Below are 20,373 nucleotides of genomic sequence, written 5' to 3' on the forward strand. Positions count from 1 at the left end.
GAATGTCTTTACAATTCTTTTCTTTCTCAGACTGAGCCAAAGAAAGTGGAAGAAGCTCTTCAAGATGCCGATTGGGTGCAAGCAATGCAGGAAGAGTTAAATGAATTTGAAAGAAATAAAGTATGAACCCTAGTACCAAGACCAAAGAACATATCTGTTGTTGGTACAAAATGGGTATTCAGAAATAAAACTGATAGTGATGGCATAATTACAAGGAATAAGGCAAGGCTGGTTGCAAAAGGATATTCTCAACAGAAGGGAATTGATTATGATGAAACATTTGCACCAGTTGCTAGATTAGAAGCCATAAGGATATTTTTGGCTTATGCTGCTCACAAAAAGTTTACTGTCTTTCAAATGGATGTGAAAAGTGCTTTTCTCAATGGAGAATTGGAGGAAGAAGTATATGTTGAACAACCTTCAGGCTTTGTAGATTCAAAATATCCAGATTATGTTTACAGGCTTGATAAAGCACTTTATGGACTTAAGCAAGCTCCAAGAGCATGGTATGAGACTTTAGCTCAGTTTCTTCTGGAAAGTGGATTTAACAGAGGAACTATAGACAAAACACTGTTCTACCTCAACAATGGAAAGGACTTACTTCTGGTCTAGATTTATGTTGATGATATCATTTTTGGTTCTACAAATGACAGATTTTGCAAGAAGTTTGCCAAACTGATGCAGTCAAGATATCAAATGAGTATGATGGGGGAACTTAGCTATTTTCTGGGCCTTCAAGTCAAGCCGAATGAAGAAGGCACTTTTATTTTCAAACTAAGTACACCAGAAACTTGCTGAAGAAATTTGGAATGCAAGATTGTTCAAGTGCATCCACTCCCATGGCCACTGCAACAAAACTGGACAAGGATACTGGTAAATCAATAGATATTACTGATTACAGAGGTATGATTGGCTCTCTACTCTATCTAACTGCTAGTAGACCTGATATCATGTATGCAACCTGTCTTTGTGCAAGATTTTAAGCAGATCCAAGAGAACCTCACTTAACAGCTGTGAAAAGAATATTCAAGTATCTTAAAGGAACAACTGATCTGGGATTGTGGTATCCCAGAGAATCAGATTTTAAACTAATAGGTTACTCAGATACAGATTTTGCAGGTTGCAAAATTGACAGGAAAAGCACAAATGGAAGCTGCCAATTTCTTGGAGGCAGATTGGTTTCTTGGTTTAGCAAGAAACAAAAGTCAATTTCCACATCAACTGCAGAAGCAGAGTACATTGCTGCAGGAAGCTGTTGTGCACAGATTCTTTGGATGAAGAATCAGTTACTGGATTATGGGTTAACATATTTCAAAATCCCTATTTACTGTGATAATCAAAGTGTTATTGCTATGACTGGTAATCCAGTCCAACACTCAATAACAAAGCACATAAGCATTAGGTACCACTTCATAAGGGAACATGTGGATGAAGGTACAGTGGAATTGCACTTTATTCCAACAGATCAACAACTAGCAGATATCTTCACAAAACCACTGTGTGAAGCTACTTTTACAATATTGGTAAATGAACTTGGAATGGTTTCAGGTTCTTTCTCTAAATCTGCTTAGTTTTGTTCTGATGCATCAGACTTTATGATCAGTATTTACAAAAATTACTCTCCTTTTGTATTATGTGCTTAAATGAAAATTGCTTAAGTAATGGCTGTTATCTGATGTGACTCTTTAAACTCTGATAATGATATGTCTGTTTATGTAACTATTCAATCCTATGAGGATACATGTGCTAGATGCTGACCTAGTAATCTTCAATATACTAAAGATCCCATGTTAGAAGTAATTATTTCTGTGGAAATCTATTAACACAAGCAAATTATGATATTGAGCTTAGTTGAGTTTACTTTGTCTATCTTATTACTAAGTCACAAACTATAATAATGCTTATCATCTGTTAAGTTCTGATGCTAGTAAATCTGTTGAATGTACTAAGTGCTTGTAAACCTCACTTATCAAAAGAAAAAGAAAAGGAATCAAGGATTAAGATCAGGTACTCCTTTGAGATCTAGAGTAAAAATGTGGAAGGGACGACCCAAGTGCATTGCTGGTATTAAGTAAATATACATCAGAAAAGTAAAATATTTTCTTGGTGACTTTTCACACTCTATGATTACTGGAGAAATACTCTGATAATGGCATAAATTATGATAAGCAGTCGTGACTCACTTACACTGAGAAGCCACTGTACAATGGAAAAAGATGCACAAAATTAGCACAAAACAAGTGAGGTGGACTCAAGTATGAACTCATTCAATAGTAGGCCTCAGAATAATGACAGGTTTTTAGTAAAGTTTTAGTTATGCCTTATTTCTAAGATGTACTAAAGTGAATCAGACTTTACTCTTTGTCTGATATTTAGCTTAATGCACACAATAAACACTCCATATAAATGATGAAAATTCCTGTGATGATCTATGTTATTTTAGATGAACAGTTTTTGTATCAAATTGCATATATTCTGAGGACGAGTTCTGATTGAACGTTCTGATGATTAAGTTCTGTAGAATCTATATCAGAATTTGTGTGAGGAATTACAAAGATAGGCATTCAATTTTCGAGTTAAGAAATTATGTTCTGATGATTGTTAAGTTCTGATATAAGTCTAAGTTCTGATATTAAACTCTGATCCTTTACTTGACTTATTTGTGGATAAAATCTAAAAACAGTCTCATTTTAAATCAGAATATGTTTGGGTAGAATATTAACAGTCAATCTAATTAGGGTTAGTAAAACATGTACATGCACATTAATTTTTACTTGTTACTTGTGCGCATTAAACCCTGACTTACACTTCCAATGACTGTTTTTCGTCTTCCCAGTCTAGGGAGACGAGGTAGAATTAATTCTACCTGTCAGCATTAAATTTCTTTGCATCTCCTGGCATTCTCTTGCCTATATAAACGAACACTTCTGTTATTCCTAGTGAACTAACAATGAGATTTACAGAAGGGGGGTTGAATGTAAATCTCAAAACTTTTTCAAGTTTTGAGCAGTTTCAAAGGCTGTGTGTTTAAGATAAACAAGTGTGTGAATTGCTTTAAGCTAATACAGACAGATATATATTCAAGCACAAAAGTACAGAACACAACAGACCTTAAAAAAACTTTTCTGGTGGATTTGTTGTTCCACCAGAGATGGTATTTCAGAAAATCTGTGATTCAAGAAGTTGATCACAGCTGCATCATAGTACAAACTAGATAATTTTTCTCAAGATTTTTCTAAACAGCTCTGGAAAAATTCTTATCTAATTACTAGCTGCTACTTGGTTTATATAACACCAAGTTTACAAGTGAAGACAAAGATAAAAAGTACAATAATAAAATAAGTTCTCCAGTTGTTTCTTCTCCATTTTACTCCAGTGCATTGTTGACTATTGCCTCTTTATACTAGAGTAGAACGGCTGCTTTTTCTGATGTTCCTGAAATAGGCTACCACATCTCAGTTGTCTCTGTCAACCCATGTGCCTCTGTTTGTAGGTACAACTACCACTTGTCAACTGCTATTTAACAGAACATCCGTTGAAGCCTTCATCCGTTGATGGCTTTATCCGTTGATGTGTTAGCAGTTGAAGCTCTATCCGTTGATGCACTCATCCGTTGAAGGATGTTATCCGTTGAAGCTTTAGAGACATCCGTTGAAGCTTTGTTTCTCATCCGTTGAAGGTCTTTAAGTTATCCGTTGACACCATTTCATTTATACAAAATTACAAGGCATGAAATATTTATAATTGGCCTTCCTATCTGTATATCCTTTAGTAGTCAACATGACTTATAATTTCCCTCAACATTTAAGAATTATATCTTAAATTCAGAGACTGAAATGTGCTACAACACTAGACTTATTTCTAAGTAAAGCTACACCATCAACGGATAGCCAAAGTGGTCTTATCCGTTGAGGCTACAAACACTAGATTTCTACTTAAGTGTTTTGTTAAACATATCATCAAACTAATGCACATATATTCCTAACAATCTCCCCCTATTTATGTCTATAAGAATTGTAGACATAAATTCAAGGTTAACTTGATGATAACAAAACACTTAACAAATATATGAACTGAAACTAAGTAGAAATTTAAAAGTGCTGCAAAAGTGTATGTACTAGAAGGTAATTGAAGATTTACAATGTTTCCAAGGGTGCTCCTCTAGCCTGAGCAAATCATCTTTTTCTTCTTTGATCCCTAGTTTTCTTTCCTAGCCCTTTGTCATTTTCCTCAATTTGGAGTTGGAGTTGTCTGAAGAATTCAGCTTCATCTTCATCACTGATATCCAACTTAGATTGCATTTCTTTGAGAGTTTCATTGCTGGCAATCTTGAGTTGGTCTTCAAGTCTGAAAAATCTTCTGACTCCTTTATCATCTCTGAATTCCATCAACCAATGAGGTGATTTGTGAATTGTAGTTCCCCTTTCTTGAATGAGTAAGGTTCTGGGCAAAGCATTGGGCTCCCTCCAAGTTTTCCTTATGTTGGCAATCTTGTTGAGAATTTCAGTCTTGGCAGTCCTGGTAAAGCCAGAATCCTTTTGTATGGCTGAAAAGACTCTGATCAAGGTAGAGTAGCCTTCATTCAGAATCCTGTAGAGAGGCCATGTTCTTTCCCCAGCTCCTTTGTATCTGAACACCAATCTCTCTGGTAGCTGTCTGTAAGCAGCAATTCCCCTTACATCCTCCAGCTCATCCAGATAGAGTTCAATGTCTGAAATTTCTTTTATGTCACAGATATGAACATAATCATCTTTAGAAATGGGTGGCTTAGGGTTAGGTTTATGTTTTTGAGTGAATTTCTTAGAGTTTAGGGGAGGTGTAGATTTGGATTTTCTTTTCTTTTTCTTTGGTAGTGGAAGAGTGGTTAAAAAGGTAGGCAAATTGATGGTGTCCCAATCAATAGGTTCCTCTTTTGGGATGATTGGTTCACCATGGATGTTTATAGTGGGATCAGCAACAAAGGGTTCACGTATGGAAGGTAGAGATTTAGTTTCTTCAGTGTTGCCTTCACTCCTTCTATGTGCCTTGGCCTTTCTTCTGTTTCCCTTCTGCCATTCCTCTTTTTCCTCCATGCTTTCACCAAATATACTCCCAAAAACCTCATCTAAGTTTGCAATCTTGTCTTCACCCCTGACTTCAATTCCTTTCTCATTTTCAACTAGACTTGACTTTAGCTTTTGTTCAAGCTTTGCTTGTGCTCTTTTGTCAGCCTTGAGTTTTTCAGCTTCTTTCTTTAACCTTTTGGTTTCTTCCCTCTTGGCTATTGAGAATTTGGGATGTCCTTGCATCACACATATGCTCTTTCCCTCTCTAAAGATAATAGCCATGTTTCTCCTTACTGCCTCATCCATGGTCTCCTTGTGTTTTATGATGCTAGTACCCAAAACTTTGTCTTCATCAGGCTTTGGAAGAGGAAAGTCCACTTCTTTCATCTGAGCAAAGTCTAGAGGGTTCTTTGTGGAGTCCTTGCTGGATCTGGTGTTGGGCTTGAGAACCATAGGTTTTAGATTCTTGAAAGAAGTCTCTCCAACCTTATTTCTCCTTTCTGGCTTGTGCTCCATATTGATTGGTTCAACCTTTGTGCTATGTTTCACAGATATTGATTTATCTTGTGTTGAGCCAAACAGATGTTGCATCCTTTCATCAATTCTCCTCCTTTGCTCTTTCACTTGAATTTCAGCTGCTGCTAGCTGGATTAAATCAATTCCATCAGGCTTTCCTTTGATTTGAATGATTGGAGAAGTAGTGATGGCAGGAACTAGCACTTTAGATATTTGGATTTTTGTAGATGGCTCTCCTTCCCCTTCCCTTTTACTCTCCCCCTTTTTGTTATCATCAAGGAGAGGGGTCAAGCCCTGTGCTTTTGCCAGCTGCATAAGTAGATTTGTTTGAGATTGTTGGTTGTGAAGAATGCTGGCCACAGAATCTTCAATAACTTGAACTCTGTCTTCCAATTTGGCCAGCCTCTTTTCAGTATGTGATTCCTTTTTCAATCTCAACAAAATGTCCTGCATTGTACCAAAGGGCATGACTGAATCTAATTTTTTAGAATTGTAGGATTTCAAGTCAGCAATATCCTTTCTGAGTTCATCCACACTCAGATTCTGTCTTACTTGCTGCAACTTCATGAGATGCAGTGAGTCCAAGTGAGCTGTAAGGATAGCCTTTGTACCAGCATGAGAAGTTTTCTGAATGGCCTGTTTGATAGTACTGATTTGTTTGACTAAGGAGACATTAAATTGCCCTGTTGTAGACTCCTTTGTGAAGGCCCATTCAGGTAGATTTGGAATAGAACTAGGGCCTTCATCTCCCCCTAAGTTCATGCTTCCATCAGAAGAAACAAAGTCATCATCATCAGAATTTACTCCAAATTCTTCAAATGACTCACCAGCTGTTGAAGGCATCTTGTTAATAGCAGTTTTGTCCCTTTGAAGAGATGCTGTTGTATGTACTAGATGTAGTGTCTTTTCTGCCTCCACATTGCCCTGTGCAGCCAATACTTGATAGGCTGAAACAGGATGAGTAAAAGTGTCAGCATCCAAGGAAATGTTATCAATTACAGCTTTGTAATGTTGCTGAAATTGTCTTTCCTTTTCAGCATCATTCACAATCATTGACTCACTAGCAATGGCTGGATCCATCCTTATATCTGCTGTACCTGCCTTTCTCTCATTTTCTCTATGTTCTTGCATCAGGGGCTCCCCCTGGCTCACACAACTCACTCCTTCACCTTCACCTACTAAGGTGGTACTCCTCTCACTTACTTTTGCCATGCTGGAAGAAATAGCATGCATATTTGAGCTCTCAATCTCTCCTTTTGCCTGGGAGCAACCTAGCCTCTCACTCAAATTGTCACTCCCTTCCCTCAGTCCTAGAAGTGATTGTACAGTAATCAAGTCTTCTACACTTGGAATTGTTTCAGTTGTGTGTGTAGAGACTATCAACGGATGAGGAATAGCCGTTGAAGGTGAAACTGATGGTATCAACGGATAACTGCTGTTAAGCTTATCCGTTGAAGAACAACCACTTGTCAACGGATGAGTGATATCCGTTGAAGAAGGAAAAGAAGTAGAACTTGAAAGTGATATAACTGTTGAATCTGTGTAGATTGATATGAGTTTTGGTGACACAGATCCTTCAATTACATCTGAAAGAATTTGCGGGTGATCCAACAAATCATCTAAAAGATGATGATCACCTGTATTTGAGTGGGGCTCCTCCCTGAGTTGTAAAGAGGGAGAATCAGGAATTGATGGGAATAACATATCCACATCTAGAGATGGTGAAGAAGTGTGTGGTGATTGATGTGTGTTAATTGTGAGAGAATGGGGCTGTGACTCCACATTTGTTGGAGCCACATCAAACTGAGTTTGAGAAGGCATAGATACAGATGGATGTATCTGTGCAGTGTGTGCACCCTGTGTAGAAGATTGGGTTCTAGCTCTCTTTCTTCTAATAAAGGCTTTTGTTGGTGAGTGTTTGGCTTTAGTGTCCCTCCCTCGTTTGTGTGTTCCTGGTTGGGAACTATTTTCAATAGTTACATCCTTTTGGGAGGATGCAGCTAGGGATATGCTAGTAACCTTTTCAACCACCACAGCTTTTTGAGAAACTGTGGCTTGGCTAGCTTGGGAAGCACTTTTCTCTCCTTCCTTATCCTGGGGGTTTCTTTGATGTTCACCCCTCCCCTCACCACTCACACCCTGTTCACTCCCCTCAGGGTTAATGGTAGGTGTTACAACTGTTGTCTTTTGAGAAACAACAGAGGTGGTTTTCTTTGTCTTTGATTTTGAAAGTTTAGTTTTGGTGACCTTGGTAGGAATCTGTTGGGGCATTGTCACAGATTCCATGGCCACACTAGAAGATAAAGAAATAGAGGGGTTTGAAGAAGTAGGAGTTGTAGAAGCAATTACCTCACCTACCTGAGGTGCATTCATGATTGGTAAATATACCAATGGCACACTGCTGTTGAGATCCATTCTCAATAAATCTGCAAGAACTCTTTTCTCTTGTGCCCATCACTTGAGTTTATTATTCTCATTCGTAATGACCAAACCTTCAGCAACATGGTTAGCCAATAACATAAAGAATCTAGCATAATAGATGTTATTAGGTCTATTAGCTTTGTTACCTAATCTAGTACCCAATTCTAGCATAACATAGTTGCTAAAATTAAAATACCTATCAGAAACAAGCATATAGAGCATATTAACAAGAGATGAAGTTATGGCATCAAAATTGCTAATTTTCCCAGAGAAAACCTTGATAAAGGCATCCCCAAGAAAACTCCATTCTTTCCTAAGGCCTTTTCTTTTAATACTCCCTAAACTAGCAGAGTTAAGAGAATAACCTATGGAATCTAACATTATGGATACATCATTATCAGTGTGTGGTGTCATGGCATTATTCTCAGGTAATTTAAAACATGCTAGTAAGTCATCACAGTTAACACAGTGATTTTTACCTTTGAGAGTGAAGGAGACAGTCATATCTATGGAGTTGAACTCAGCAGTTGTCCAAATCTCCTCAACTACTTCACAGTAAATCGTTTGGGCTTCCAGCATTGCATAGCTAAGTTTACAGTTTTTGATGAAGTCCATCATTTTGTGATAATCTGAGTGGGCTTCATTCTTTTCTACCAAAGCTATGAAATAGTTCTTCTCATAGATGAACCCAGATTGAGACATAATCTTTACTACTGGTGCCATTGTTGTGAGTAGAAATTGCAGAGAATAACTTGAAGGTTTTGCAGAGAGAAAGTGGTAAAAGCTTTGAAATTTCAAGAAAGCGTAAAGTAAAAATGAAAAATCAGAAGGGCTTATATACTTTCTCAAATAAAAAAATATAAATAAGAGATTAAACAATAAATATGTGTAAGTGAATTTCAGCCGTTTAAGAATAAACTGTAAGTATTCTAAAAACTACCTTTAAAACAAATACATACAGCTGTATGTATGAGTATCAACGGTTAAGACAATAGAATCAACGGCTGTGAAACACTTGAATCGACTGATGTGATATTTCAACGGATAAGGTAAACTGTCATCCGTTGAAGAGCACTTCAGTTTTATCCGTTGACGGATAAAAATTCCAGAAATGTATATGACTTTCAACGGATAATGAACATCCGTTGATAGAACAATTTTGACTTTCAACGGATAGGGAATATCCGTTGATGGAATAATCTATGTTAAAAATCAAATTTGTTCTTGCAGCTAATACATTTCAGGCTTCAATTCAAATTGCAATAAGGACATGAATTTTAAGAGTAATTAAGCATACCTAGCTCACTTACCAATCTTGTGAATGTTGATTCATCAAGTGGCTTGGTAAATATGTCTGCAATTTGTTGTTCACTTGGAACAAAATGAAGTTCCACTGTACCTTTCATCACATGTTCCCTAATGAAGTGGTACTTGATATCAATGTGCTTGGTCCTTGAGTGCTGCACAGGATTCCCTGTTATGGCTATGACACTTGTGTTGTCACAAAAAATAGGAATTCTATCAACATGTAGTCCATAATCAAGGAGTTGATTCCTCATCCATAACACTTGAGAGCAGCAACTTCCAGCAGCAATGTATTCAGCCTCAGCTGTAGAAGTAGAGACTGAATTTTGCTTTTTGCTAAACCATGATACAAGCTTGTTTCCCAGGAATTGGCAGGAGCCTGTTGTACTTTTCCTGTCTATTTTGCAACCTGCATAGTCTGCATCTGAGTAGCCAATTAGATCAAAACCAGACTCTCTAGGGTACCAAATTCCTAGATTTGGAGTCCCCTTGAGATATCTGAAAATTCTTTTAATAGTTACTAAGTGAGATTCTTTAGGGTCAGCTTGAAATCTAGCACAGAGACATGTAGAAAACATTATATCTGGTCTACTGGCAGTTAAATATAAAAGTGAACCAACCATGCCTCTATAACTTGTAATGTTCACAGACCTTTCAGTCTTATTTAATTCAAGTTTGGTGGCAGTGGCCATGGGAGTTTTTGCAGATGAACATTCTATTAAGTCAAACTTCTTTAAAAGATCATAAATATATTTAGTTTGACTAATGAAAATTCCATCACTAACTTGTTTAACTTGTAAACCAAGAAAATAGGTTAGTTCTCCCATCAGGCTCATTTCATAATTACTTTGCATTAGCTTAGCAAACTTTTTACAAAGCTTATCATCTGTAGATCCAAATATTATGTCATCTACATAGATTTGAACAAGTATACTAGTGCCATTAACATTCCTAAAGAAGAGAGTTTTATCAACAGTACCTCTAGTGAAGTGATTCTCCAAAAGGAATTTTGATAAGGTTTCATACCAGGCTCTAGGTGCTTGCTTCAGTCCATAGAGTGCTTTCAACAGATAATACACATAGTCTGGAAAATTTAAATCTTCAAACCCTGGAGGTTGACTTACATAAACTTCTTCCTCCAATTTCCCATTTAGAAATGCACTCTTGACATCCATTTGATAGACTTTGAAATTGGCATGGGCTGCATAGGCTAGAAAAATTCTGATGGCTTCAAGTCTTGCAACAGGAGCATATGTCTCATCAAAATCTATTCCCTCTTGTTGAGAATAGCCTTTAGCAACCAATCTGGCTTTATTCCTTATGACAATGCCATTTTCATCCATCTTGTTTCTGAATACCCATTTTGTGTCAATAGGACTCTTGTTCTTTGGTTTGGGTACCAGCTTCCAAACTTTGTTTCTCTCAAATTGGTTCAGCTCTTCCTGCATAGCTAATATCCAATCTGGATCCAATAAAGCTTCTTCCACTTTCTTAGGTTCCTCCTGAGATAGAAAACTACTATACAGACATTCATCTTGAGTAGCTTTTCTTGTTTGCACTTTAGATGATGCATCACCAATGATCAGTTCAAAGGGATGATTCTTGGTCCATTTCCTTTGAGGTGGAAGATATACTCTAGATGAGGTGGCCTCAGTATTGTCATGATGTGAGACAGAGTGTTGATTAGTTGAAACTCCCCCTGAGTTGTTGGTCCTTTGCAGGGAACTTGGAGTTTTATCAACTGATGATGTAAATCGATTATCCGTTGATGAACTATGATCAACGGATGCTTCATTTTGTACTTCAACGGATGATGCACTATGTCTTTCAACGGATACTGCATTGCCTCTATCAACGGATGCAGAATTTTGTGCATTATCCAAGGGCATGTTTTGAATCCCTTTTGAAGTGTAATCTCCATCAGTCTCCTCTTCACTATCATCACAATATATCTCAATGTTGTCAAATTTGAGTCTCTCATGGTGTCCCTCATCTGTTAGTCCATCAATCTTTTTATTATCAAACACAACATGCACAGATTCCATAACAATGTTGGTTCTTAGATTGTAGACCCTATAAGATTTTCCAGCTGAGTAACCAATAAATATCCCTTCATCAGCCTTTGCATCAAACTTCCCTTTATGGTCAGATTGATTTCTCAGTATAAAACATTTACATCCAAAGACATGAAGAAAGTTTAGAGTTGGTTTTCTTCTCTTGAACAACTGATAAGGAGTCATGCCTTTAGCTTGATTGATCAAAGAAATATTCTGAGTGTAGCAGGCACAATTAACAGCTTCAGCCCAGAAATATGTTGGTAACTTTGATTCTTCAAGCATTGTTCTAGCAGCCTCAATTAAAGATCTGTTCTTTCTTTCAACTACCCCATTTTGCTGAGGTGTTCTTGGAGCTGAGAACTCATGCATGATTCCATTTTCTTCACAGAACAGCCTCATTGTCAAATTCTTGAACTCAGTTCCATTGTCACTCCTGATATTCCTAACCTTTAAGTCAGGATGATTATTGACTTGCCTGATGTGATTGATAATGATTTCACTTGCTTCATCCTTTGATCCAAGAAAATAGACCCATGAAAACTTTGAGAAATCATCTACAATCACTAAGCAATATCTTTTTCTTGCAATTGACAATATATTGACTGGTCCAAACAAATCCATATGTAGCAGCTGTAATGGTTCATCAATTGTTGTTTCAAGCTTCTTTTTGAATGATGCTTTCCTTTGTTTGCCTTTCTGACAAGCATCACACAAACCATCCCTTGAGAATTCAACAAGAGGAATTCCTCTAACTAAGTCCTTTTTGACTAGATCATTCATTGTCTTGAAATTCAAATGGGATAGCTTCTTGTGCCATAGCCAACTTTCAACTGGACTTGCTTTGCTGAAGAGACAAGTAATAGATTCTGTATCAGTAGAGTTGAAGTCAGCTAAGTACACATTTCCTTTTCTAACTCCAGTTAGAACCACTTTATTGTCTTTCTTACTGGTGACAACACAGGCTTCAGAATTGAAGGAAATTGTATTCCCTCTATCACATAGTTGACTGATGCTCAGTAAGTTGTGCTTGAGACCATCAACTAATGCAACTTCATCAATGATGACATTCCTTGTAGAAATCAAGCCATATCCCATAGTAAACCCTTTGCTGTCATCTCCAAAGGTTATGCTAGGGCCAGCTCTCTCCTTAAACTCTGTGAGCAGGGAGAAATCTCCTGTTATGTGTCTTGAACAGCCACTGTCCAAGTACCATAGATTTCTTATGTTTCCCTGCACACCATAAAATCAATCAAGTTGATTTTGGTACCCAAGTTTCCTTGGGTCCATTCATATTAGCCTTTCTCCTAGACTTCATTCCTCCTGCATCTTTAGACTTAGGTAACTTTGAGTCAACCTTGATCTTAGATGTAGTTGGTTGAGGTGTAGGGTTAGTCACAGAATCATTTAGCACATTTGGAATTTGATAAGGCATGGATTGTGCAAACATGTTATTCCACATAGGCATATTGTATGGCATTTGAGGCATACTAAATGCAGCAAGATAAGGATTATTAAAATATGGCATGTTTGCAAAATGTGCATAAGGATTCTGTTGAGACATAACAGGCATATCATGCAGAGGTGATGCAGACATATTAGACATGGAAGAGGGTACAGGTATGGGAGTTTTCTTAATAGATTTGCAATTAGCAGATAGATGATTAACACTATTACAATGCACACAGCTTTTTCTAGGAGCATACTTATCAGGTGTGTAATTGTTATGTTTGTTAACCCCTACCTTCCCATTTCTATTAGATTTCCTTTTAGTTTCCTTTTTATCCTCAACCACTTTGAGCCTATTCTTTAACTGTTCTAAGGTCATGTGCCCTATATTCACCTTACTGAAATCTTTGGATGTGCTTGCTTCTTCTTTGACAAAGTTCTTGGAAGTTGAACCAAACTTTTTGTTGAGTTTTTTTAGTTTTTCACTGTTAGAAACATCTGCCTGTTTTAATTGAGGAACCTTCAACGGATGCTCCTTTTCTTCCTTCAACGGATAATTTTCATCATCCGTTGATTCCACATCCGTTGACAGCCCATCAATTAATTCCATTTTCTTTTTGTTTTTATCCCAGGCAGTCTCACAAAATGATTCAATTCCTTGGACCTTGACAATTTGAGCACTAACATCCCTAGATGTCTTCCAGGCTTTAATCACCTCTTGCTCTCTCCCTAATTGATTAGAAAGTATTTCTACTTTCTTAACAGATTCAGCTAGTTCATTTTCAACAGATATACAATGTAGCTTAGTTTTCTCTAGGTCAATCAACTTATCTTCTAACACAGCATTTCTATTACTTAAAAACAGATTGTTCTCTTTAATCCTACTATTTTCTTTAGCAAGAGATTTAAGAGACACACGCAAGTGATACAATTCAGTAGACATGTCATTAAAAGCATCATTGCACTCTTCTTTAGTAAGCTGTGTTAAATCAGTAGTGATTACCTGGTTGCTTGATGAACTAACTTCATTTTCCTCAGAATCAGCCATGAGAGCCAAGTTGGCATATTCCACATCTTCATCCTCTTCTTCTCCATCAGCTGCCCAGTCTTTTTCTTGAGTAATGAAAGCCTTCTCCTTTTGCTTGAGCAGATCAAAATATTTCTTTTTGTAATCTACTTGGTCAAATTTCTTCTTTTCAGTAGTTGGCTTTCTGCACTCACTTGCAAAGTGTCCACTTATACCACAATTGAAACACTTGAACTTGGATTTGTCCACCATGTTCTTATGAGGTTTAGTGGCTCTAGTGTTTTTCTTGAATTCCATCTTTGCAAATCTTCTGGACAGAAATGCAAGATGCTCATCAATACCATCAGAGTCATCTTGGCTGGAGTTGTCTTCATTCTCAGCAACTTGCTCCTTCCCCTTGCTTGATTCTGATTTGCTTGTGCCATCTTTGGAGTTTAATGTTGATCTCACAGTTTCTTGTCTGCATTCTTTCTCATTTTCAGCTACCAAGGCAACTGAACCTCCTTTCTTTCTTCCCTTCTCCAATACCTCATCCTGTTCCAGCTCTAGTTTATAAGTCTTCAAGATTCCATATAATCTTTCAAGAGTGAAGTCCTTATAATCTTGAGAGTTTCTCAAGGAGACAGTCATGGGTTTCCATTCCTTTGGCAAGGATCTTAAAAATTTAAGATTTGAATCCTTCACCTGGTACACTCTACCATACAGCTTCAGTCCATTCAACAGCTTTTGGAATCTATTGAATGTGTCATTTAAAGATTCATTTTCTTCAAAATGAAAATACTCATACTGTTGAATGAGAAGCTGCATTTTGTTTTCTTTTACTTGTTCTGTACCTTCACACAGTAGCTGAACTGTGTCCCAAACCTCTTTGGCAGTTGTGCAATTTATCACATTATCAAACATATCCTTGTCAAGACCATTAAACAAAATGTTCATAGCCTTCTTATCCTTGTGGACTTCTTCTGTGTCTTCCATTGTCCATTCTGCTCTAAGTTTTGGAATGGATTGACCAACAACAATTGTGGCTGTAGCAACTGTGGCTACTTTGTGGGGAATGTGAGGACCATTCTCAATGCAGTTTACATAACCTTCATCTTGGGAGAGTAGATGAAGGTGCATTTTCACCTTCCAATGGTGATAACTGTCTTTGTCAAGAACTGGGATTTTTACTCCAATATCCTTCTTACTCATCTTTGTTAGTTTCCAAGAACTTTAAACTCTTTGTGTGTCAAGAGCCTGCTCTGATACCAATTGTTATTCCTAGTGAACTAACAATGAGATTTACAGAAGGGGGGTTGAATGTAAATCTCAAAACTTTTTCAAGTTTTGAGCAGTTTCAAAGGCTGTGTGTTTAAGATAAACAAGTGTGTGAATTGCTTTAAGCTAATATAGACAGATATATATTCAAGCACAAAAGTACAGAACACAACAGACCATAAAAAAACTTTTCTGGTGGATTTGTTGTTCCACCAGAGATGGTATTTCAGAAAATCTGTGATTCAAGAAGTTGATCACAGCTGCATCCTAGTACAAACTAGATAATTTTTCTCAAGATTTTTCTAAACAGCTCTGGAAAAATTCTTATCTAATTACTAGCTGCTACTTGGTTTATATAACACCAAGTTTACAAGTGAAGACAAAGATAAAAAGTACAATAATAAAATAAGTTCTCCACTTGTTTCTTCTCCATTTTACTCCAGTGCATTGTTGACTATTGCCTCTTTATACTAGAGTAGAACGGCTGCTTTTTCTGATGTTCCTGAAATAGGCTACCACATCTCAGTTGTCTCTGTCAACCCATGTGCCTCTGTTTGTAGGTACAACTACCACTTGTCAACTGCTATTTAACAGAACATCCGTTGAAGCCTTCATCTGTTGATGGCTTTATCCGTTGATGTGTTAGCAGTTGAAGCTCTATCCGTTGATGCACTCATCCGTTGAAGGATGTTATCCGTTGAAGCTTTAGAGACATCCGTTGAAGCTTTATTTCTCATCCGTTGAAGGTCTTTAAGTTATCCGTTGACACCATTTCATTTATACAAAATTACAAGGCATGAAATATTTATAATTGGCCTTCCTATCTGCATATCCTTTAGTAGTCAACATGACTTATAATTTCCCTCAACATTTAAGAATTATATCTTAAATTCAGAGACTGAAATGTGCTACAACACTAGACTTATTTCTAAGTAAAGCTACACCATCAACGGATAGCCAAAGTGGTCTTATCCGTTGAGGCTACAAACACTAGATTTCTACTTAAGTGTTTTGTTAAACATATCATCAAACTAATGCACATATATTCCTAACAACTTCACATCAGCCTATACATCAATTCTCTCCTCAAACACTTACTCTCTTTTCCCTCATATACACAACATCATGGTTAACTACAATATGTTTTTAAACTATGAGACCTTCAACATGGAGTTAAGTTGTGAAGCATGGCAGCAGGAATGGCACGTCACTGCCATTCCTGATGAGATATGGGACTCAGTTCCCCAGGAGGTACTCACCCACCTCATGTTCTTCTACATGGACTACCATCGCCATCTGGAGCGATTGGAGGAGGAAAGGCTGGAAGCTCTCCGCCAGCAAGAGCGAATCATCAGACTCGCTATTCTGTTCATCGAGAGTAGGAAGAAGAAATAACTTATTTTCTTCTTCCTGTTTTTCTTCATCGTCAGCCTTGCCCTGCTTCTTGAGCTAGGACAAAGGCTGTTGATGTGAGGTTTAGCAGCTTAGGACAATCTTGTAAAGTTCTGATGTAATTTAAATTTCATGAATGTATTCTCTTAATATATTAATGAAATTTCTATTTTTTTTTGCAAGTTCTTATCTCTGAGATGTTTTGTAATGCATTGATAAATCCTGATAAATATTCATATTCTGATGACCATATCTATTTTGATTTAAATTAAGTTCTGATCTTATAATATCAGTATTTGTTTACTTGATTTATTTTGGTCATTCTCACTCGAATTTTTTTTCAGAATATTGGTGTTGTAGTGAAAAATAATTGAATAAGTGGGAACAATTTAAATTTTGAATTAAAACTGATTTACCTCGATTAATGGAATTACTGGGTAAGTGGAACGGTTTTTCCTTGAAAAACTGCAAGTGGGTAAGTCATGATTAATATTTTCCCGTGCCCATTAACTATTCATTATTGCTGCATGTCTGACAGGTGTCCAACGGTTATATTTTTTTTGCCAAGTATAAGTAAGAGAGAAAGAAGATTATAGAATCTTTTATTTAATTTTACACTTTATCTCTCTTTCTTTGCTTTTACTCTCTCCCATCTCCTGACGTTGGTTTTTCATACAGACAATTTATCAAACACCTAACAGGCACACTTAAATCTCAATTATTCTCATGGCACCTAAGGATTTGATCATTGATGGGGCCAAATTTGTTCTAAATAACTATGCTGCAATTCTTGATAATGTTGAAGCTCCGTCTGAGTTGCATTTTGTGTAAGATCCTCAGTCTGTAAAACAGATCTTGGTAAATGCTGATCCTGAAACCTATGGATCTGTTTATTCTGATGTCCAACCTACCACCACATCCCAAACACCACAACAACCATCAGAACATACCACTCATACTACTCAACCATCCCTCATAACATATCTCAGATCATATCTCTCCACTTCACAGACAGCTCAACCCTCATCCTCAGCACCTACTGTGAACCCTTCTTCTTCCAAGCCTAAGAGGACAAAGACTGTTCCTCAAACACCTCAGAAGAGAAGGAGGATTGTTTTGAGAGATGAGTCTGATAGTGAGGAACAGGTTTCTACATCAGACTCTGTTGTAAAAGTAGCTGAGAAAGTTTCTTCTCAGAAGGATTCTGGAATTGGGGAATCTAAGCTTCTCAAAAGGCTTAGAAGAATGACTTCTGTTGAACCTCCAAGAAATCCCCATCTTCAAAGAGATACAAGAAACATAGAGCAAAAAGGCCAGTTTCAGATGATGAGGAAGCAGCACCTAAGGAGGGAGAACGGGAATCTCTGATCTCACAAGAAAAGGAATCTGCTCAAGCCCCTACTTCTCCATTAACTCCAACTAATGAAACAACTACTGAAATGGATAACACACCATCTGTGTCTCCTGTTCACAAGACTGTATCTCCTGTTGATCCAGACACAAGTGCTGAAATTGATATTCAGAACCTGGTTGTGCTTGAGGTACTTTACTTAGAAGCTCCAACATCAACTCATCCATCAACAACACCTGTTACTGATGCTGCTCAAATTCCAGAACTATCTACTACACCTTCTCTGCATCTAGATGCTGATGATCAGAATATAGGTGAGCATCAGGATATGGCTGTTGATCAGAACTTGGAACCAGATCAGCAATTAGAGGATGATGCTGAAGCCTCAATTGCTTCTCATAATGTTGTTTTATCAGAAGACACTGATTCTGTAAGTTCTGATGCTGCAAATGCTGGAGATACTGGTGATGCTGCTACACATGCAGATACTGATGAAGCAGGTCCTTCAGGACATGCCCCTCCACAAACTGTTCTTAAATCTGAACTAGTTAAGAAGTTTGTCATCAGAAAAGCACCAGTGCCTTGGAATGAAACTCTTGCAGGACAGGAGTGGACTAAGGAATGGAACTCAGTTACCTGTGTTCCATCTGCAAAGAATCTTGCTGAGCATTTGACTAAAGCTGATGAGATGTTAATTACTGATGATTTCAAAACACAGCTTAGAGTCACTGCATTGAGTACTAAAAATCTACAAGGACTTCATTCAACTACTCATGCAGAGATACATAAGATTCAGGAAGAATTAATGAAGCAAGAACAAATTCAGAAGATTGATAAGAAACAATTCTTCCAACCTACCTTTGACAGAGTTGCTTATATTGAGAAGACTCAAGAGAAACAACAAGCTCAGATTGATGATATTCTGAAAAATCGAGCTTCTCAGCAATCTCAACTTAATGAAATCCAAGCCTCAGTGGAATTGCTTGTCTCTCTTCTTTTACCTGCTGATGCCAAAAAGGGGGAGAAAGTAATTAAGTCCAAATGCAAAGCTGATAAGGGGAAGGATGATGAAAAAGATGACCATGGAAACCCTGGAATGGGTAGAGGTCATAGTCAAGGTAGAGGTTTCTCATCAAGAAAAGCTGAAATCACAAGTCACAGGACAAGTTCTGATACTGGAAAAAGAATCACTTCTGCTACTGGTAAAAGGATAAGTTCTGATGAACTTTTAGATCTTGATGAAGAAATGTCAAGATAGTTATTCCTTCAAGAAAATCCAGGAATGGACTTGGAGAGTTTAATGGAAGAAGAAGCCAGACTTAAATTAGAAAAAGACAAGTCTAAATCTGAAGCTTCTGGTAAAAAGACACTTCCAAAACTTAAAGGCATTGTGATAAAAGAAAGGATAAATCCTGAAGCAACCATGGCTAAATCACAACTGCAGATAGATCCAAGGTCCAAGGGCAAAGAGAAAGTTGGTGAACCTATCAAGGTTTATGTGCCTTCTGTGAATGAAGAAATTACTGATGAAGATGATGATCTTGCTCTGACTTCAAGAAAAGTTTTTAAGACAACCTCTGACATGGCTCAAGTTGTTCAGAGTCAAGAGATAGTAAGTTCTGATATTTCAACGAAGCAATTAACCTCTGACATAGCTCAAGTTAACTTGATATCAGAAGATAAATCAAAGACACTCCTACCAGGATTCACTAAAGCAAAACAGACTCAACCTTTGAAGATTGCTGCAAGTGGTTTTGAAGCAAGAGTGGTTACTGGAAAGGAAGCAAGAGATAAAACTAGACTGGGAAGTGCTGATGAAAGAAGAATACGAAACACTACCAATGATCCAACTTCATTAAGTGAACAAGGTATTGGAGCAACTCCTGAGAGATTGAATCAACTGGAATCTGTACAAATGGTTTACCATACCTACTTGAAAGAACACATTTTGTTGTACTTCATGACAGATGGTAGGGTTTATCATATAAGGGAAAATGCCATTCCATTGAAGTATTTTGAAGAACTGGAGCATGTATTATTCTTACTTCAAGTGAATGACAAAATAACAGAAAGTACTGCAAACTATTTGAAGAATCAGATTCAGAGATAGAAAAGGCTTTATTCTGTTAAGTTTGACAGCACATATCTTCCAAAGTACAGAGATCACAAGGGTGATATAGTTGAAATGAAGCCCAACACTGCTAAGATTATAACTACCTTTCTGGGTTACAGGGCTGTGGAATTCAATCTTGAGTCTGACAAGGCATATTTGATCAGACTGGATCAGGATATAATAAAAGCTAGAATTAATGATCTCAGGGCTGCAATCTTTCAAATTGGTGAAGATACTGCAGAACTTAAAGATGCTAAAAGGAGGATGATTGATGAACTCAGATATGCTGAGAGATGTTTGTTGAAGAACTATCTCAGAACAACTCCTGACATCAGAGAGATCAGAAGATGAAGCCAAGTCAAGATCTATAACTACTTAAATTCTGATATGAATACAGACTGAAGTTGTTATCAGAAGTTAAAGACTGGTAAAGCTATAAGGAC

Source organism: Apium graveolens, chromosome 4, assembly GCF_009905375.1.
Source record: "Apium graveolens cultivar Ventura chromosome 4, ASM990537v1, whole genome shotgun sequence".
Taxonomy (NCBI): domain Eukaryota; kingdom Viridiplantae; phylum Streptophyta; class Magnoliopsida; order Apiales; family Apiaceae; genus Apium; species Apium graveolens.